The sequence below is a fragment of the Macaca nemestrina genome, chromosome 15 (assembly GCF_043159975.1).
Source record: "Macaca nemestrina isolate mMacNem1 chromosome 15, mMacNem.hap1, whole genome shotgun sequence".
NCBI classification, from domain to species: Eukaryota; Metazoa; Chordata; class Mammalia; order Primates; family Cercopithecidae; genus Macaca; species Macaca nemestrina.
The window spans coordinates 92,593,404-92,615,415 of NC_092139.1; the positions used below are offsets into that span (position 1 = coordinate 92,593,404).

At 49.4% G+C, this 22,012-nt stretch overlaps 1 protein-coding gene across 8 annotated transcripts in view; it reads right to left on the minus strand.

Moving 5' to 3' along the window:
- The window catches only part of LOC105495698 (KIAA1671 ortholog), a 248,906-nt gene that overhangs the window by 58,925 nt on the left and 167,969 nt on the right, over window positions 1-22,012 (minus strand). The window lies entirely within an intron of this gene.

Below are 22,012 nucleotides of genomic sequence, written 5' to 3' on the forward strand. Positions count from 1 at the left end.
CACACACACATACCAGGAGAGCAAGCACGGCTAGGGAGATGGACCCCACCCTCCTTAAAGTTCTTCCTGAATCGCCTGCCAGCCAAGCCCATGGTAAACACAAGAATCCAGCTGCCAAGCCCTCTGGCACATTCATTAATTAAACTCTATGGATTTGCTGTGTTCCCGGAAACCTCTATTCATTTCAATAATAACTGGAGGCCAACCAGGCTCAGGCTGAAAAAACAGCATGCAAGGTACTCAGTCACAGGGGAGGGCAGCAAAAGGAAATCCAGCTCTGGGGCAAAGTTCTGCCTTCAGGCCTGCTCCAAAAAGGCGTTGTCACCTTGGCCAAGTTGTTTCTTCGTCTGGGCTGAGGCTCTCTTCTCTAAATAAAGGGGGTCCTGGACCAGATGGAAGGTTACCCTTGTGGAATCTCAGGGCCCTCTCGGGCCTGTATTTTTGCATCTGGAAGGGACACCAGTGTCCAGACTGAGGGTGATGTACACATCTATGCATGTACCTTCCTCTCCGCCCAATAAAAATGGAGGAGGGGCAGGATGTGGTGGCTCACACCTGTAATCCCAGCACTTAGGGAGGCCGCGGTGGGAGGATTGCTTGAGTCCAGGAGTTCATGATCAGCTTGGGCAATATGGCAAGACCCCATCTCGGCCAGGCGTGGTGGCTCATGCCTGTAATACCAGTATTTGGGAGGCTGAGGTGGGCGGATCAAAAGGTCAGGAGATCGAGACCATCCTGGCTAACACAGTGAAACCCTGTCTCTACTAAAAATACAAAAAATTAGCCGGGTGGGGCGGTGGGCGCCTGTAGTCCCAGCTACTTGGGAGGCTGAGGCAGGAGAATGGCGTGAACCCGGGAGGTGGAGCTTGCAGTGAGCTGAGATCGCACCACTGCACTCTAGCCAGGGCAACAGAGTGAGACTCTGTCTCAAAAAAACAAAACAAAACAAAACAAAAACCCATCTCTACATGAAAAAAATTTTAAAAATTAGCCAGGCACCATGGTGGATGCCTATAGTCCCAGCTACTCGGGAGGCTGAGGCAGGAGGGTTGCCCCAGCCCAGGAGTTCGAGGCTGCAGTGAACCATGATTGCGCCGCTGCACTCCAGCCTCCACAACACAGCAAGACCCTGTCTCTAAAAACAAACAACAAAATAAAAATAGAGGAAGAAGGAACTAACATTGACTATATAAAGACAATTCGAAGAATAGTCTTTTGATGGAAGCTAATCTATCTACTTCTAAAAGGAAAACAGAATGACCAGGCCCATTTAAAGTGTGTTACGCAAGACATGACCTAGCTTAATGCTTTGTGAATTCTGCGGTCAACACACGCTACTGAAACCTTCCATTAGTGGCACGTTTCTCCCCAAGACTTAGCATTTCTGAAAGTGGACATCTTACCATTGGTGTGTATGTTCAGTGTAGTGAGATTTCCCCACTCAAGCCAGTGAGCAAATCTGCAACAATTCTCTCATCTGAGATCTCAGAAATACAGCAGGGAGCCAAGGACCATGTCTGGAGGTTCCTAATATATATTTGCATAATAAAAGGCTCTGAAAAGTCCTGCATTAAAAATACTGTTTAACCAAGTGATTCTTAAATGTATAGTCTCTGGTATTCTTTTTTTTTTTTTTTTTTTGAGATGGAGTCTCACTCTGTCACCCAGGCTGGAGTGCAATGGTGCAATCTCGGCTCACTGCAACCTTCGCCTCCTGGGTTCAAGCGATTCTCCTCCCTCAGCCTCCCAAGTAGATGGGATTACAGGCATGCGCCAACATGCCCAGCTAATTTTTGTATTTTTAGTAGAGATGGGGTTTCACTGCGTTGGCCAGGCTGGTCTCGAACTCCTAACCTCAGGTGATCTGCCTGCCTTGGCCTCCTAAAGTGCCGGGATTACAGGCGTTGGTATTCTTTATTCATGGAGCACTCATCAACACGCCAGGTGTTGCCATGAAGAACTCTGGGAAATGTCCGGGCTGTGAAAGTGAGGAGAACCTGTAACAGGGACCTTCAGTAGAGAGACAAGGTGGGACCTGCCGGCGGGGTCTAAGGTCACTTCCAAGCCCTGATACTCAGGAGATGTATCTATGAAATGTCTACTTGGACTCACCAGCCCCACAACAGATACCATTCACATGATTCTCACGTGCTTCCCAACAGACTCCTGAACACCTTACAGATAAAGAAACTGAGGCTCCGAGAGGGGCAGAAACTTGCTCCCGGGTCGCTCAGGAGGTAACTGGCAGATCTGGGATTTGATCTGGGCTTTGTCTTACTCCACAGCCTGTGTTCCTTCTGCTATGCCACCTGATCCCAGTGGGTCTCAGCCCTGGCTGCACCTTAGAATCACCTAGGAGCTTTTAAAACTCCAGCCGCCTGGACTGCATCTCAGACCAATTATGTCAGATGTCTAGGAGGTGGGGCCCGGGTACTTGCATTGTTCGAGAACCTCCGTTCTCTAACAATAGTTTGCAAACTGGAAGGGTGAGAGCTTTAGTAAAGGTTTTCAAAACAATGCAAGTCCCTGCTTAGAGATTACATGTGTCTTGGTAAGTTGCACTGATTTAAAACAAGTGGGGATCCAAGAAGGGACAAATGTGTCTGTTTTCTTTGAAAAGCGTGACTTCAGTCAATTCTGGGAATCATATAACAGCACTCATAAACATCTCCCAGACAATTATCTCAGCCATCACCAGCAGCATAATCACAACAACAATGGCTGACGGGTGTTCCTAATGGCCAATGCTGCGCTAAAGAGTTTCACACGCATCACCTCCTGTCATCCTTACAACAACCCTATGCGGTTATGCCCCAGCCATCCCCTTCAGAGAGGAAGACAGTGAGGCACCCAGGGGCAAAGTAACCTGCCCACAGCCACCCGGCCGGCAGATGGCAGAGCTGGGATCTGAACAGGGAACCAGGCAGCTCCCGACCTGAGATCCTTCTGTGAGGAGAAGGATGGCATCGCCCTGTTCTCAGACAGCAGAGAAAACTGTCTCCACCACAGGGCTCCTCCCTGCCCCTGCCCCACACGACAAACAAAACAGCACACACGCAACAGGCAGGCGGGCAGCCAGGGCTGAAGGTAGCCGCCAGCACTGAATGGCTTCCTAGGGTGACATCAGCCTGGGCCCATGCAAATGGCCTGTGCACCTGACCAGGCCAGGGACCTGGAGAGTGACTTCATCCCTAACTCTCCCTCAGGGATGAGCAGCCCCGTGCCACCTGCCAGGCTCCAGAGGGAGAAAACCTGAACCAAAGACCCTAGTCCCCTTAGAAGCAGCAGGGACCTTGCTAGGCCCATGGGTGTGGGCACTACCTGTGAGCTGAAGAGGTACCAGGTATGTGCCGGGCACCTTATGCATCCTAAGCCCCAAACCTGTGCAAAACTCCAGTTCTGCAGAGGGTGCCACGGAGGCAGGGAGGGAAAAGGGACCTCCCCAGGCTGCAGGTGTGTCCCCTGAGCATGGCCTCAGCTCTCCAGGGCTGGAAAACACCCAGGTGGCACCCTCCTCAACACGCAGGGAAATCACCATAGGAAATGCTAACAACTCTGAGTTGGAAGCCCAGTCTCTTCCAGAGCAGTCCCGGTATGTCACTGGGCAAGGCCCCCACCCTGTTTGAAAGTCTCCTCATCTCTGACTGGGAGTGGTGGCCAGCACCACATCACCGGTTTTCCACTTCCTTTTTCATTTTTGAGCTTTACAAAAAAAAAAAAAAAAAAATCTCTTTAAGCAAAATCACATTAGTCCAATATATTAAAAACTTCAAGGAGCAACCTTGGTTTGGGGTGTGGTGGGTAAGTTATGGGAGCTGGGGCCCTGGAATCTTACCTCTGTCCTCCTGGTCACCCATGCCTTGCCCCCGACATTCAGGCCTGGGACTCTAAGCCTCTAAGCTGTGCTATTTCCCCAGGAGGGACAGGCTTAGACGGCAGTTGGGAGAGGAGCTCTCCACCCAGAGGCTGGGTCGCCTGTGCTGCAGGTACCAGGGAAGGCACAGAGCAGTGCCTGAGCTCCGAGTGGAGGCCCAGACACCAGGGAAGCAGGGAGTATAGAACTCATGTAGATGTTTACGATTCTTCACCCTTGTCTTTGACAGTGTGCCCCGCCCCTCATAGGATGGGACTTCTTTTTTTAGCAATTTGCCTGTATGGAATCTTTTCAAAGTGTTTAATTAAGTTTTCAGAGTATGACAACTCTCTTTCTCTTTGCAACTGTATCTCATACATTTATATAACAGCTAATCAGGTTATGTAATGACGATTACAAGTAGTACAATTGGCATAAAGAGGTTTGGGATCAAATACGATGGATTCTCAGTACACATTCTTTAACCCACTCATTCATTCAAGAAATGTTTATTGAGTGCCAGGTAAGAGGGGACTAAGTGGAAAGGGGCTAAGGGAACTTTATCGGGGAGATGAGAATGCCCTAGATCTTAACAGGGTGTGGCCTACACGGGTGTGTGCATTTGTCAAAACTCAAGCTATACCTTCACGATATCTGCCTTTTGCTGTATGCAAATCATACCTCCAAAATATTTATATATAACAGTTTATTTATTTATAATATTCTTATAAGATAGCAGTGAATATAATCATATTGATAATAATCGCTTATTTATTTTAAAAAAAATTTTATAGAGATCACATCTCACTCTGTTGCCCAGGCTGGTCTCAAACTCCTGGGCTCAGGCGACCCTCCTGCCTCAGCCTTCCAAAGTGCTGGGATGACAGGCATGGGCCACTGCACCCTGCCTGGTAATAAACACTTTCAGAGCAAACTATGTGCCAGGCACTGTTCTAGGAGCGTTGTATACATCAACAGATGTATTCTTCACAACATCTCCATGACATATTGTTATTTTCTCCATCTTAGAACTAGGAAATCATTGGGCATGGTAACTTGCACCTATAATCATAGCTACTCAGGAGGCTGAGGCAGGAAGAGTGCTTGAACCCAGGAGTTTTAGCCTGAAGTGAGCCATGATCATGTCACTGCACTCCAGCCTGGGAAACAGGGCAAGAACCTGTCTCAAAAAAAAAAAAAAAAAAGGAAAAGAAAGAAGGAAACTGAAGCACAAATGCCATCAAGCAAGTTGCTTAAGTCACATGCTGGTAGGTTGCAAAGCTGGGAAAAGCTGTGATTCAAACCCAGGCCTTCTGGCTCCGGAATCTGTGGTTGGTTTTTTTCTTCTTCTTTTTTTTTTTGAGATGGAGTCTTGCTCTTGTCACCCAGGCTGGAGTGCCATGGCCTGAGTCGATCTCGACTCACTGCAACCTCTGCCTCCCGGGTTCAAGCGATTGTCCTGCCTCAGCGTCCCGAGTAGCTGGTATTACAGGCATGTGCCACCATGCCCAGCTAATTTTTGTGTTTTCAGTAGAGATGGGGTTTCGCCATGTTGGCCAGGCTGGTCTCAAACTCTCAACCTGTGATCCCCCGCCTCTGCCTCCCAAATTGCTGGGAATACAGGTATGAGCCACCGCACCCGGGCCAGAATCTGTGCTTTTAGCACTAACTAGTTTTTTTTTGACTCTGCAAAATAGGGAGCCCACCCCCCACCCCCGTACTGTCCTCATGGCACTCCATGCTTAGGGTAGAAACATAACAGAGGACCTCTGACTTGGCTCAGAGGACTGACAGAACACAGATAGCAGGGAGAACAGAACCCCCAGCCTCTGCATCCAGGGCCCTGGAGCTAAGTGCGGCTGCCTCCCTTGGTCTCCATCCTCAGGAGGATTGTGAGGGTTAAGTAACTTCCAATATCAGGTATGTGAATGCACCCGGTACTGCAGCTGGCACACAGCAGGTGCTTGACGGGGGTAGGTTAGCTGCATAAATGAGCCGAAGACAGAATCCAAACCAGCTAATCAGAAGCCTTGTGTTATATTACTTCAGAAAGGATTCCAGATTCGCTCTGGGGAAGACTGCCTCACTCCAATTCCACACAGCCACATAAACGGAGATCTGTGAGTCTGGCATTGCTGTGAGAATATTCAGGTCTAAAGTAATGGCTTATGGGGGTGCACAGAGGTGGGGCTGGGGCTGGGGCTGGGGCACCCACAGAAGAGCCCCAACAGCCTGGGGGGTACCAATTAGGGGAGTGAGAACAAAACCAGATTTTCTCTGGTTGGTCATGACAAGGACTGACCACTGAGTTCTTGAGACTGGACCATAATAGACCCACAGTCTCCTGCAGTCCTCAGAGAAGGGAGACTTGCTCTCATGGACACAAGTTGCTGCTGAACAGGAAATTCAGATTTATAATCTTGAGCCTCTCCAAATCATGTTCCTGACAAGACAGCACAGCTCTGAGCCCTCATCATCCACCCAACACCTGGCTTGCAGCCAGCTAAGAGCTTGGCATCTGTTCATGCACTGGTCCATGCATTCATTCATTCATCCATCAGATACGTATTTATTTATTTATTTTTATGAGCATGAAGAAACATTAAGGGATTGGTCTTCAAAGGGCAGTGTCCATATAGCCATCTCTACATGGGGCTCACCTAGAGCTCTTGCCGCACAAGCAGATTCTGGGGCCCTCCTCAGACCCCCAAGACACCTGCCTGGTACTCTCCTCATGGCACCAGGACCCAAGACATATCTGATGCCCATCCAAGTTTGAGTTCAATCTTCACATCTTTAGCCCTCTGTGCCTGCAAGGATATCACAACTCAAAGAAGTCAAGGCCCTTGGCCAAGGTTTTAGATGTCAGAAGTGTGGTGCTAGGATTTGAACTCAGGCCCATCTGTACCCGTCGTCTCCTCCTTCACCCCCATCCCAGTAATCGGACGCCACTGAACCACAGCAGCCGCTTCACCACAATTCAGCTCAGAAACCATTTTCAACCAATGGCACTCAGTTATTGAAAATCCATGGGGCTCCACGACCCATGAAAACATTAGGAAACTCACTAAGCAGATCTCTAATGACCTCCATTCTTTTTTCATCTCCCCCACAAAAGGACTTGTATTTACGCACAAGAAGAGAAAAAAAAAATCCAACATAGGATATGAAAAATCTCCAACTGTTCAGCCCCCAGACGTGTATAGGAATGCCTCCTACTTAACCCTTCCTAATTAGCCGTGGCTGTTAATGACACACAAATATGCTTTGATCATCAAGTAGCAACCTGGGGTGGGGTGGGGTAGGATGGGATGGGAAGAATCTTGCAAGGGGGTCAGGGAAGCCAAGTGGACACAAAGGAGGCCCGGAAGAAGACAATGGGGCTGCTGGCTCTATGCCAGGCCCACGTGTCCACCTCAATCCCTTCTAACAACTAAAACACTGGAGGATGGGGGTCACTCTGGAGAGAAAAATGGCACAGTTTGAAGAAGAGGCTTAACCCGCTTAAAACACACCAGCGGAACCTGTGCCACGGGTCTATCATTCCAGGCAGAGGGAACAGCCTGTGAAAAGCTGGGAGGAGGAAATGTTGTCGCCAAGCTGTGAGCAGCCCCGGTGGTCCAAAAGGGGAGGCCAGGCAGAGTGAAGTTACTGAGCCCCTACCATGTGCCCAGCACGCTCGTTACCATATGGAATTCTCACCACCATGAACAGTATTATGATTCCCTTTTTACAGATGGGGAAACTGAGGCTTGCTCAAAGTCTTGCTCAAAGTCACACGGCTAGTAGACAGGGGAGCATGGATTTGAATCTGAGCTGATTTTACTGTGAAGATGTTAACAGGTCATACCACAACCTCTAAAAACATATGGGGAAACTGAGGCCCATAGCCAGTGTAATGGAGAGGACACTGGTTCAAAGCTGCACAACTGGGATACACATATGCTCACTTTTCTAAAAACCCAAAGGCAGGGATGGAGTCTCGTTATTTTTAACACATCACACAGCTGACTACAGGGCTTTCTGCAAATGAGAGGAGCTCAATAAATGTCTGTGGCTCAACTCCAAAGGATGTCAAAGTTGAGAATCATCTAGCCTCCAATGCCTCAACAATGAATTTATGAACCCAAGCTCCAGTGTCTATCAACTTGCTGTGTGACCTTGCATAGGTCTCTCTCCCTCTCTGGGCCTTGGCTTCCTCAGCTGTAACAACAACAACAACAACAACAAAAAGAGTGAACCAGAAGGATCCAGAAGTTCTGACAACCAAGGCTCAGGAACTCTTCCTTGAAGAACCATTCCGCACCAACCTCGTGTCCCTCAGCTACCTGTTTACATGGGCACCTAGGGCTCATTTAAAAATATTTATGGATAATGAAACTCTACACATCATCTGCCAGTGTGGCTACCTTTGTATGCTCTTCAAATGCAGCACCAGAGGCTCCAGAACATCCCAGGCTTTTCCTGCCAAGATGTCTGCAACGTGGCTGCCACATCCAACCCTCATCCTTCCCAAAGCCAAAGGCAATTACCAAGAAGAAAAGAACAGGCTCCTAGCTACGAATTAAGGAATTACCGTTGTTAAATCATAGGTGTGCCCAGGGAAGGGCTGTTTCTAGAAATCAGGCTGGCGATGCTGGGAACGTGAGGTACTGGATAACTTCTGGCTTTAGCAGAAAGCAAATATTTGGACGTGGAGCCAGGAGACAAGGGACTGGGAATTAATAGACCGTGAAGAGTATTTCCAAACACCAGAAAATCTGCCCCGCTCTGAACCTCCCCTTTGACAGGTGATAACTAGAATGACAATAAAAGCCACTGTTTATAAAGAACTATGTGCCCTCCACCAACATCTCCTGTCATTCTCGTAACAACTCTGTGAACTGATATTGTTTGCGCCACTTTGTAGCAACAGAAAAACGCTTTATCAGAGCAGAGAGACTTGCCCAAAATTACACCAGGAATCAAAGGTTCTATTACCTAAAAGTTAGTGTATTCCAAAGGCCTACTACTAATGCTTTGGCCTTGTTCAGAATCTGTTGGGTAAGGCCACGTGGTTACTTAAGGCCTGGCAGGGGTTTGAACTCACATGCCAGGTTGAGCTCTTACGATCCACATCAGTGGTTCTCAACCAGGGGTGACTTTGCCCCCTACATTCGGCAATGGCTGGAAACATTTTCAGGCATCACAACTGGGGATGGGAAGGATGGTGCTGGCATCTAGTGGGCAGAGGCCGGGGAGGCTGCTCAGCATCCTATGGTGCCCAGGACAGCTCCCAATGACAGAGAATTATCCAGCCTCGAATGTCAATGTCACCATGGTGTGAAACCCAGGTCTACACCATGGTACCTCTCAGGAAACACACCCCAGATCTCTCAATCCACTTCCTCAAATAGGAGGCACAAGAAACGAGACATCAGCATACCTGGGCTGGAGTCCATGCTTGGCCGACTATGAACTAGGTGATTCTGGGCAAGTCACCTCTCCCCAAGTCTCAATTTTTATCATTTGCAAAACAGACATGACACAGATAACACCTACTAGATGAGGTTTCTATAAGGATTTAAGACAGTCTGCTTAGCTTAATGCTGGCACATGGTCAATGCTTAAAATATGTTACTCTTTAAGCCTTAATTTCCCCATCTGTAAAATGGGACAATAACCTCTGCGCCTTGATGTGGCCCTCCAGTTTTGTCCTCTGAAATTTTTACAAAGAAGTCATATCTTCCCAGATGGCCTAGCTGCTCGATGCGAACAACCTGGAGAGGCGGCTGCTATAGACAGCCCCTGGACCAGCAGCTAACTTTGCATGAATACAAAATCGATGGTCAGGCGCAGTGGCTTACGCCTGTAATCCCAGCACTTTGGGAGGCTGATGCAGGAGGACTGCTTGAGCCCAGAAGTTCGAGACCACCCTGGGTAACATAGTGAGACCTCCATCTCTACAAAAGCTGCAAATTTAGCCAGGTATGATGACACATGCCTGTAGTCCCAGCTACTGGGGAGGCTGAGGTGGGAGGATTGTTTGAGCCAGGGAGGTCGAGGCTACAGTGAGCTATGATCACAATGCTGCACTCCAGCCTGGGTGACAGAGTGAGACCCTCTCTCAAAACAAACACACACTTGGTGTTAAGTGTCTGAGAGCTGGCAGTTTGTTACTGCACCATAACATACTCTCATCTGACTAATGTGTCAAGGTTATAAGGATAGCAACTGTGCCTGGCATTTATTATGCACCTCCTAGGTTCCAGGCATCGTGCTGGGTACTTCACAAGGCATCTGAGGCTCGCAGAATTAAAGTCACCTGTCTGAGGTCCCATAGCTAGCTAGTAGCAAAGCTGGGATTCAAACTAAGAACTGTCTGAAGGGAGAGCCAAGCTCTGAACTGTATTCAGCTAATTCTACCTGCACCCCTCTTTTCTTGCCATCAGGAAAGGGCAGCAGAAGATACCAAATCTATGCTTAGAAAACAAAAGTCAGAAGTGTTCACAAACTCTGCAATTTTAAATTCTTAGTAATAAGGTATGCTTCAGACCCTCCTTCCAAGGGAGCAGGACAATCTGACAGGACTTCTCTGGACTAGAAATTGATGCTGGAGAAAAGCCACCATGCTCTCGTATCTCTGCATACAGGTCGCCGCTGTTTATGGCCCAGCTCTTACAATGAATGTTTGATGAGTTAAGTCGGGTAATGAGCACTTAGAATCCAAGAAACAAATTCCATCCCAAGCCGGGAGATTCATGCCAAATCCTAAAACGGTGATCCGCTCAGAAGCCCCGGGCACCCTGACCCCGGCCTCCTTTATGGGCAAGAACACATGAGACAAGAAAGGCATCCACTGGGAATACCAACACCTACCACATTACAGACCATGGGCAGGTCTTCCTACCTCAATTTACTCATCTGCAAGACAAGGGATTAAATAATACTCCCTGGCCATCCTCGGACTATTTCCACAAGCATAAGTGAGAAGAAATGTGTACTAGTTATCTCTGGCTGTGTAACAAATAGCCCTGGCCGGGCGCGGTGGCTCAAGCCTGTAATCCCAGCACTTTGGGAGGCCGAGACGGGCGGATCACGAGGTCAGGAGATCGAGACCATCCTGGCTAACATGGTGAAACCCCGTCTCTACTAAAATATACAAAAAACTAGCCGGGTGCAGTGGCGGGCGCCTGTAGTCCCAGCTACTCGGGAGGCTGAGGCAGGAGAATGGCGTGAACCCGGGAGGCGGAGCTTGCAGTGAGCTGAGATCCGGCCACTGCGCTCCAGCCCCGGCGACAGAGCGAGACTCCGTCTCAAAAAAAAAAAAAAAAAAAAAAAACAAATAGCCCTACAACTCAGTGGGCTGAAACAACAAACAAACATTTATTATCTCACACAGTTTCTGGAAGCCAGGGATCTAGGAAGGATTTCAGTGAATGGTCCTGGCTCAGGGTATCTCATGAGTTTGGAGTCAAGCTGTTGCCCAGAGGTGCCGTTTCACCTGCAGGCTGGAAGATCTGCTTCTAAGCTCACCCGTGTGCCTGTTGGCAGATTTCAGTTCCTTGCTGGTGGTGGACAGGAGGCTTCAGTTCCTCACCATATGGGCCTCTCTACAGGGCTGCTTGAGGGTCCTCAAGACACAGCAGCTTTCCCCAGAGTGAATGCTCCAAGAAAGGGAGGGAGTGACCAAGAGGGAAGCTGCAGTGTCTTTTGAAACCTCATCTCAGCTGGGTGCGGTGGCTCACGCCTGTAATCCCAGCACTTTGGGACGCTGAGGCAGGCGGATCACAAGGTCAGGAGATCGAGACCATCCTGATTAACATGGTGAAACTCTGTCTCTACTAAAAATACAAAAAATTAGCTGGGCATGGTGGTGGGTGCCTGTAGTCCCAGCTACTCGGGAGGCTGAGGCAGGAGAATCACTTGAACCTGGGAGGCGGAGGTTGCAGTGAGCCAAGATCACGCCACTGCACTCCAGCCTAGGTGACAGAGTGAGACTCTATCTCAAAAAAAAAAAAAAATCCCTCATCTCAGAAGTAACGCCATATATTCTGTGGGTCACACTGACCAACCCAGTACAGCATGGAAGGGGACTTCACAACAGTGTGAATAACTGAAGGCAAGAGACACTGGGGTGGGCCACCTTAGAGGCTGTCTATCATGTTTGACTGCAACTTGCCAACTATTCAGTTCTGATCAAATTACCATGGTGATGATAATGACTGTTCACTGAGATCCTACTGATACAGGACAGGCAAAGTGGGGCTCAGCCCAAGAGGGTTCTTGGCTTTGCCTAAGAAAGAATTCAAGGGCAAGCTGGAGATGGAAGAAAACAGCTTTACTGACGTGGCGGTGCTACGGTTCCGTGGCGGTGCTACGGTTCCATAGGCAGCTGAGGGCAGTTTTGGAGTCACATTTATACCCACTTCTAATAACATGTAGACTAAGGGAGAGTTTATGCAGAAATCTCCAGGGAAGGGGTAGTCACTTTTGGGTCACTCGGTCATTGTCATGGAAAGGGACAGTAACTCCCAGGTGTTACCATGGCAATGGTAAGCTGACATGTCACACTGGTGAGCATGACTGATTGGAAAGCTGCTTCTGTTTTAGCTAGTCCTCAATTTGGTCCGGCGCCTGAGCCCCACCTCTGGAGTCAAGTCCCGCTTCCTACCTCATTATTATGCACCAAGCCTTGCGCTGCAGCTCCACACACTGCGATTGTGGAGGGAATAATATTATTGGCCCCATTTTACAGAAGAGGAAACTGAGGCTTTAAAAAGGTACGAAAACTCCCCAAAGCCACATAGCAAGGAAGACGTAGAACCAGGATTCAAACTCACAGCTCTCAGATCCCACAATTCACTCTCTTAACCAACGGCGTATACTGGAGCTGGCTTGTCCTGGCCCCCCAGGGACAACTGCAATTTTCAGGAGCCAGGTATTAAACACAGCCATTACTGAAGATTAAATGATCTAAACTTACAATTAAAGAAATCACATTAAAAGCAAAGGTAATAAATATTCACATCTCATCACTTCCTAATTACTTTGCCACATTTTATTATTTTCCATGGGCTTGCGGTCACTTATGTCTATTATATCTGTGTGGTAAAAATACTAAAGAGCAGTAATCTACTGCCCATCTTTCCCCAACTTTGTGTTTAGTGACAACTAGTTAGAAGCTTACAATTGGCTATGGTGGGAGTATTTATACCACCAAACTGGGCAAATGCTACCAATCAAAGCTTTTTCCCCAAGAAGACGGCGTTGTTAAACATTTTACCAGCACACCATTATAACTAATCTAATACATGATTTCTCTTGTAAGGGCTTCTCTTGCTAAAGACTCCATTCTTTTTTTTTTTTTTTTGAGACGGAGTCTCGCTCTGTCACCCAGGCTGGAGTGCAGTGGCGCGTTCTCGGCTCACTGCAAGCTCCACCTCCCGGGTTCACGCCATTCTCCTGCCTCAGCCTCAGGAGTACCTGGGACTACAGGCGCCCGCCACCATGCCTGGCTAATTTTTTGTATTTTTAGTAAAGACAGGATTTCACCATGTTAGCCAGGATGGTCTCGATCTACTGACCTCGTGATCCACCCGCCTCGGCCTCCCAAAGTGCTGGGACTACAGGCGTGAGCCACCGCGCCCGGCCAACTACAGACTCCATTCTTCATGAAATCTGAAAACATAACACTCCCTGTGATGTGTATCAATCCAGATTTCCTTCCTGAAATTTCTGACTTCCTGATGAGGAAGCAAGAAGCATTTGTCTGAACAAAACATCTGAGATTACAAAACAGGGAGAGGGAGAGAAAAGTGAGAGTACCAACGGGGTCTTCTGATCACAGAAAGGAACGTGAGCTTACTTAAACCTCGGGCTCGGGGACCTCTCAGAAATCCAGACGAAGAAGTACACGCGCAGGCCCCGCCCCTGCAGGGTCACTCCTGATAGCCCAGGACGGGAAATGACCCAAATGTCCAGCCAGACAGGTTAATAAATTACGGACCATACAAATGTTGCAAGGGCATTAAAAGTGTCACGAAGACATATAAAATTTTCACATCTTTTAAAGGATATAAAGAGACAGAGGGTTGGCAATTTTGTTTGGAAGAGGGGGGAAGAAAGACAAGGAAATGCATTCCAATGCTAGGAGCGGTTTTCATCAATGTGATGTTAGGAGAATGGGTGGGTTTTGTTTTCTTTACGTTTTTCTCTATGTTCCAAGTATGTATTGAACACATCCTATTTTTTTGGTTGGGGAGAGAGGAAAGGAGATTAACATTATTTAAACAAAAGCAGATCCCTGTGGAGCACCCGAGCCCTCTGTTCTGCCCCTCCATTCACTCCAGGTCTCTCCCAGAGGCACCTACTCTGAGACCCAGCCTTTGGCCCGGGCTAGATCTATAAAGGAACCATTGTTCTCTGGGTGACATCATTCTGCTGCCAGGAGGGCGAAAGGAGACCTGAAATTGGGTGAGGCCAGCCCAAAAGAAAGCAGTCTGTCCTGCCTGTCTGGCGACACTGTAGCAGAGAATGAAGTGACATCATGCTGGCCTTTGGGGCTGGGTTTAAGTCTAACCCCTCGAATCCACACCCCAAGGTGCAGCCCGAGACCAGGGCACCTGGCAGGGCTCTGGACATGAGGTAGCAGGTGGCAATCGGCAGTCAGCAAAGGCAGCTGGAGATGGAGGAAGGGTGCACAGTAGCTGGACCCCAGTCCTTTGAAGCCCAGATCTCCAGGAGAAATGTATTAATAACAACCTGTGCCTGGCACACAGCAGGCACTCAGTAAGTGGTAGCTAGAGTTGTTATTCTGCTCTTCTCTTCCAACACTCCACACAGAGGCACAGATCTGATCATAGCTCTCCCTTGCGCAGTACCCTCCAACGCTAAAATCTAACATCCTATCAGAGCTCCCCTCCCTGGCCCTACCTGCTCTGGCCCCTGGCCCACCTCTCTGAGCTCACTTCTACCCTCTCCCACTGACTTGTGCTGCTCCAGCCGCTCTGGGCTCCTTGCTGCACCTCAAACACACCGGGCACGAACCTGCCTCAGGGCCTTTGCACTGCTTTTCCTGCTGTCCCCATGTCCCTCCAAACTTTCTGGGGCTCATCCCCTCATTCATGCAGGTCTCTGCTCCAATGTCACCTCCTGAGAAGACTTTCCTGACCACTCTTCCTAAAATCCACTCCCATGGGTCCCCATGCCCTGTTACATTTTCTTCAGAGCCCTCACCATTATCTGAGAGTACTTTCTTTGTTCATTCATTGGTTTACTTAGTTGTTTAATGTGTCTCCCGGCTCCTATGAGTCCCGTGAGGGCAAAGGCCCTGCCTGTTTCTTGCTCTACCGAGCACCGTATCTGATACAAAAGAGGTACTCAATTAAAAGTTCCTAATGAATGAGTGACTGGTTTTTATTATCATTATACTTCAGATTTTCCATCCTGCCCTCTACAGGGAAAGAACTCCAGACCTCCCTGGACTAGAATCCTGGCATCAACTCTGAGATCATTCAGGATGGTGTGGCCATACACTTGTCATCTCTTAGGAGGTGTACACCGGGGCTGTGTCACTTATCCTCTCCAGGCCTCAGTTTACCCATGTATAATATGGAGATGGTGTCCCAGGGTGGATATAAGAATGAACGACAGTGGATTTCTGGAAGGCAGATACTCTGTGAGCTCCTAGCCACTGTTTCGGGTACTGGCAATATCAAGGTGAACCAGGACAGCCAAAGCCCTGGCCCTCGTGGACCTTACCTCCTAGTGGAGGAGTCAGAGAATAAACCAGGGAACAAGTGAAATGAAATAAGTACAGACTGAGATAGGTCCCAAGAAGAAATGAAGAAGGATGGATGCAGGGAAATGCAGAGGGTTCACCACAGCCTGGAACATCGGGAAGCCTCTCTGAAGAGGTGAAGAGAGGGCAAGGGCATTTCAGGCAGAGGGAATGGTGATGGCAAAGTCCTGAGGTCTGGAAGGAGCAGGGGGTAACTGGCAAAGAGCAGGAGGTCAGAGTGGCAAGGGCAGAGTGGGCATAAAGGACAGAGGTAGAGCTGATGTCAGCAGGGAGGCGGGGCCAGGTCGCACAGGAAAACTGGGCATCTAAGTCTGGAGTGAGGCAGGGGAATGACTTGATCTCTTGGGCTGTTGGGGAGAGAATGGACTGGATGGGAGGGGCCACAGTGTAAGCTGTGGGGAGTGTGTGGGGAGTTGAACAGTGGCCCCTAAAAGGATATGTCGGCTGGACGCAGTGGCTCACGTCTGTAATCCCAGCACTTTGGGAGGCTGAAGTAGGTAGATCCCTTGAGACTAGCTTGGGCAACAAGGTAAAACTCTGTCTCTATTAAAAATACAAAAAAGGCCGGGCGCGGTGGCTCAAGCCTGTAATCCCAGCACTTTGGGAGGCCGAGACGGGCGGATCACGAGGTCAGGAGATCGAGACCATCCTGGCTAACACGGTGAAACCCCGTCTCTAGTAAAAAAATACAAAAAAATAGCCGGGCGAGGTGGCGAGCGTCTGTAGTCCCAGCTACTCGGGAGGCTGAGGCAGGAGAATGGCGTAAACCCGGGAGGCGGAGCTTGCAGTGAGCCGAGATCCGGCCACTGCACTCCAGGCTGGGCGACAGAGCGAGACTCCGTCTCAAAAAATAAAAAAAATAAAAAAAAATAAAAATAAAAATACAAAAAAATTAGCTAGGTGTGGTGGTGTACACCTGTAGTCCCAGCTACTTGGGAGGTTGAGGTGGGAGGGTCACCTGAGCCTGGGAAGTTGAGGCTGTAGTGAGCCGTGATTGCACCAGTACACTCCAGCCTGAGTGACAGGAGGCCCTGTCCCAAACAAAAAACAAAAAACAAAAGTTATGTTTGCATCCTAGCCCCCAGAAACTGCAAATGTGACCTCACTTGGAAAAAGGGCCTTTGCAGATGAAATGAAGTTGCAGGTCTCCAGATGAGATTATCCTAGATAATCCAGGAGGCTCCTATGTTCAGGCACAAGTGTCCTCATCAGAGAGACAGGAGAGGAGGCGACAGAGGAGATAGTGACATGAAGAGAGAGGCAGAGATTGGGGTGGCATGGCCACAAGTCAAAGAATGCCTGGAGCCACCAGAAGCTGGAAGAGGTGAGAAAAAAAAAAAAAAAAAAAAAGATGCTTCCCTAAAGCCTCTGGAGGGAGGAGTCAACTGCTGACATTTTTTTTTTTTTTTTTTTTTTGAGACAAAGTTTCACTCTTGTTGCCCAGGCTGGAGTGCAATGGTGCCATCTCGGCTCACCGCAACCTCCGCCTCCTGGATTCAAGCAATTCACCTGCCTCAGCCTCCTGAGTAGCTGGGATTACAGGCATGCGCCACCACACCCAACTAGTTTTGTATTTTTAGTAGAGACGGGGTTTCGCCACGTTGGCCAGGCTGGTCTCAAACTCCTGACCTCAGGTGATCCGCCCGCCTTGGCCTTCCAAAGTGCTGGGATTACAGGCGTGAGCCACCACACCCGGCCGACTGCTGACATTTTGATTTTGGACTTCTGGACTCCAGAACTGTGAGAGATGAAGTTATGTTACTTTAAGCCACCACGTTTGTGATAATTTGTTACAGAGCCAGAGGACCCCAGTACAGAGAGAACACTGATGGAGATGGGGATTAAATGGGGCTTCCAAAGGCAGGAGTCCTATACATCCTTTCCTTTCAATTCTCCCCCACTTGCTAAAGCTGTGTGTGTGTGTGTGTGTGTGTGTGTGTGTGTGTGTGTGTGTGTGTGTTTGGTGGGGGGAGATGCTGAGCCCTGCTGAATATTTTAAGCCTCCATTCCAGTCCATAATTAACACAGAAGCAAATACTCCCACTCAGCCTTGGGCTGGAGGACTGAATGCTCAGCTCTGGGGCCGACGTTTAATAGTGAATCCCCAGTGCAGGGCGTGGTCATGCTCCCAGCAAGGCCGACACATGCTGGATGGAGTCCCCACTTCACAGATCCCCAGCTGTGTGGCCCCAGGCCTGTGACTTCCCCTCTCTGTACTTCAGATTTCTCCATTCGCAAAGTATGGTGCTATACCCATAGGGGCAGCTGTGTGGTTCCCGGCAAGTAGGAGAGGCTCAATGGATGTGGGATCCCTGCCCTCCTCCCCATATTTAAGTCATTGGGAGAATACCCCAGCTACAATTGTTGTGCCCCACACTACATTATATACAGCAGTGTTCTCAAACCTGGATGGGGGCTGGGAGGGGCATTGTGATTCTGCCCCAAAGGGACTTGGCAATGCCTGGAGATATTTTTGGTTGTCACAACTGTGGGATGCTACTGGCTTCTAGTGGGTAGGAACCAGGGAAAAGCTTACAATGCACAGACTCTACCCCTTACCCCCACAGCCATAAAGAATTATGTAGCCCAAGATATCATTAGAGCTGAGGCTGAGAAACTCTGATATACAGCAATAGTTTGAGGTTACAGACCCTTGATATTTTAAGGTAGTTCCCTCATTTGCAGCACATATATGACACATTTACATTCTGATGTGTTTTGTTATCAGCCTCACTAGAAGACAGCTCTGTGAAGGCAGGAGTTTTGTCTCTTTCGCTCACAGCTATTTCTCCTGCACCAGGGTTGTGGTAGGTACTCAGTAAATACTGGTGGAGGGGGCCAGGTGTGGTGGCTCACACCTGTAATCCCAGCAGTTTGGGAGGCCGAGGTGGGTGGATCACCTGAGGCCGGAGTTTGAGACCAGCCTGGGCAACACGGTGAAACTCTGTCTCTACTGAAAATACAAAAATTAGCCGGGCGTGGTGGTGGGTGCCTGTAGTCCCAGCTACTCAGAAGGCTGAGGCAGAAGAATTGCTTGAACCGGGGAGGCGGAGGTTGCGGTGAGCCAAAACTACACCACTGCACTCCAGCCCAGGCAACAGAGTACATACATACATGCATACATATATACATACATACATACTGGTGGAGGGGGCGGGGTACAGTGGCTCATGCTTGCAATCCCTGCACTTTGGGAGGCTGAGGTGGGAGGATCACTTGAGGCCAGGAGCTCAAGACCAGCCTGGGCGACAGAGCAGGATCCTGTTGCTACACAGAAGAAAAAAAAATGGCTGGGTGTGGTGGCACAAACCTGTAGTCCCAGCTACTCCAGAGACAAAAGGATGGCTTGAACCCAGAGGATAGAGGCTGTGGTGAGCTAGGATCATGCCACTGCACTCCAGCCCCAGTGACAGGGCAAGACCTTGTCTTCAAAATAAATAAATAAAAATAGGCTGGGCGCAGTGGCTCACGCCTATAATCCTAGCACTTTAGGAGGCTGAAGCAGGCAGATCACTTGAGGTCAGGAGTTGGAGACCAGCCTGGTCATCATGGTGAAACCCTGTCTCTACCAAAAATACAAAAATTAGCCGGTGTGGTGGTGGGCGCCTGTAATCCCAGCTACTGGGGAGGCTGAGGCAGGAGAATCACTTGAACCTGGGAGGCAGAGGTTGCAGTGAGCCGAGATTGTGCCACTGCACTCCAGCCTGGGTGACAAACTGAGGTTCTGTCTCTAAATAAATAAATAAATAAATAAAAATACTGGTTGAAAGAAAAAAAAGAGTGAATTAATGAAGACACACAAATTATATGCACCTGATGCTTAGCATGGAGCCCTGCACACAGTAAATACAAATACAGGTCGATTAGGTTCTTACTCTGCTTCCCTAAGGCACCAGTCTAGCCTTCTAGGAAGGTAGGACTCACGTTACAGTCTGAGCCCCCCAAAAGGCAACATGGAAAGAACATTTATTCAGCACCTCCTGCATGCCAGGACTGTGCTGGCTCTTAGTCTACTCTGTCCCACTGAACCACCCACCAGACAAGTCCCGGCTGAATCTCCATGTTTCAGATGAGGGCACTGAGGCTGAAAGAGGTGATTTAAGTTGCCCAGGGTCACTCAGTTTGCACGTGGTGGTGAGTTGAGACTCAGGCCCAAGTCTGTCTGACTCCAAAGCCCTCTTGGGGCGGCACCCCGTGGCCTCAGACACCCCCCCACCTCCCACTTTTATTGCAGTCTTGGCCCCTGTGCCATTGCCATTGTTCCTGGGTTCTGGAATTTTCTGTCTGGCCTCTAACTGGAGTCCACCTTGTCTCCTCGGCTAAACCTGGCGTACCAGGCATGTTTCTCAGGCTCACACGGGACTGCAGCACAAACGTGCCTCTTCCTGCCTTTGTGGCTCAGAGACAAAGCATTTGTTTTCCCTCTTTCCCCCTTTTATCCCTTGGACACAGAGGCAGGCAGGCCATTAGCAAATTACTTCAAGGCTGGCTTTAGAAAACATTTCAGGGCACGCCTTTGAGGGTTGTTTTATGCCCGCAATAGATTCTTCTACACTGCTCTGAGTAAATACAAGCCGGAGGCAGGAACCAGGATGAAATGAATGGATTATTTAGATAAATCACGTACAAGGTCGGAAAGACTAAAATCCTGCCCCCTCCCAGCCCCAGCCACGGATACTGCTGTTGTCCCAAACTCTTAAGTCATTGTCTGTGGCTTTAAAAAGTTTCTTCCCATAAAATGAATATTTAAGTGAAGTCCCTGAGTAAAAAGGGCGTATGTGGGTTTTCCACCTCATTGAAAATCTTTGAAGGGACGGTTTGAGAGGAAAGGTTTGGTTGCTGCAAGAACTAATTTTTAAGCACCACAAGCTAAGAACAGCCACGCCCACCACGCATTTACCAGCACATCAATGCACGATCATCCCCATTTCACAGAGGAGGAAATCAAGGCACAGAGAGGGAAGGAGTCTGCCCAAGGTCACACAGCTGGGACGCGGCACAGCCAGGACTCAACCCCAGGCAGGGGGTCCTTGGCCTTGCGTTTCGTTGACTTCTCTTCAAGACTGCACGTGTTCCTATCCCAACTCTGCCTTTATCCTGCTCAGGCAGTGTCTAGGCAAGCAACAGAGAGAGGGCACTCACAAGTGTGCAGCTACTGTGTGCCTGGCACTGTGCCGGGGGCTTGCTTCAATCTCATACCTAGCACTTGGTTCTCCTCATTGGACACAGGAAGAAACTGAGGCTTAAGAATGGGTCAGGGCTCCTCAGCCAGGAGTCTGATTCAAGCTGTCAAGGCCAAGGCCAGCTGGTGCCTGCCACACAGTAGTGTGGCTACATGGGAAGGAGCCTGAAGCTTGAATGTATTTAGCATGTATTTACACTCTTGGTGGCATCCCAATGCAACAGAGAATGGCTCTGCACCACCCAACTTCATTTATTCAACCAGCTGGAGAGGCAGCTGCTCCGGTGGCACCAACCTGTAACACAGGAAGAGGCCTAGGGGATTCAGGCCAATGCCCATGGTCACACCACTCCCCAGGGTGGAGAAAGAGGGATACCAACAGAGCCTGCCTGTCACCAACCCCCTACCCTGAGAGAGAACAGGACTTACAGAGAAACCAACAGAGACAGAGCAAGGCAGAGAGACACCTCACAGAGACAGAGATACACACAGAGGGAGACAGAATGAATGAGGGGCCTTCTTTCCCTGTGCCAAGTCACACCTTTCAGAGGTTGGGGAATCTGTCTCGTAAATTTAAGCCCCACTAATTTGTCCAAGGCCACAAAGGAGCACAGACCCACTGTGAAGGAGACGTCCTGTGAACGAGACACATGTCATGCCCAAGTGCTCGGCTCCTGCCTTGCATTTGCACTTGCCTGCTCCAGCTGCTGTGTGGCCTGGGGTGAGTCACCACACCTCTGGACCAGCAGAGGGGATACTGAGCCCCTGCACCTGGCAGGGCAGCTGTGAGCCCTGCCACCTCGAGTGAAAGGAGGGCCAGCTCAGGGCTCCTCCCTAAATGCTGAGTCCCTTAATGACTACAGCACTCCTGGCTAGGAGGAACCCAGAAAAAGGGGCTGGCTTAGCCCTTCGCCTGTCCTCAGGTGCTCCCACAAACTGGGCCAACACAGTCAGGTGGTAGAAGTCTCCTATGTGAAAATGGCAGGCCCTCTCTTTAGGCTCACGCTTGGTCAGTGATGTGGGCAGCCCTGAAGTAATCGGGAGGGTCTGGGGAGAACATCTGCCGGGAGCTGGACTGGAAAGAGCCGTGAATGGGGAGGTCAGAGCCTGGGGTTCCAGACCTGGCTCTGCCACTCGCTCACTGTGCTTCCCCATGGTAGGCACTTTCGCTCTCTGGGCCCAATCCCACCTCTCC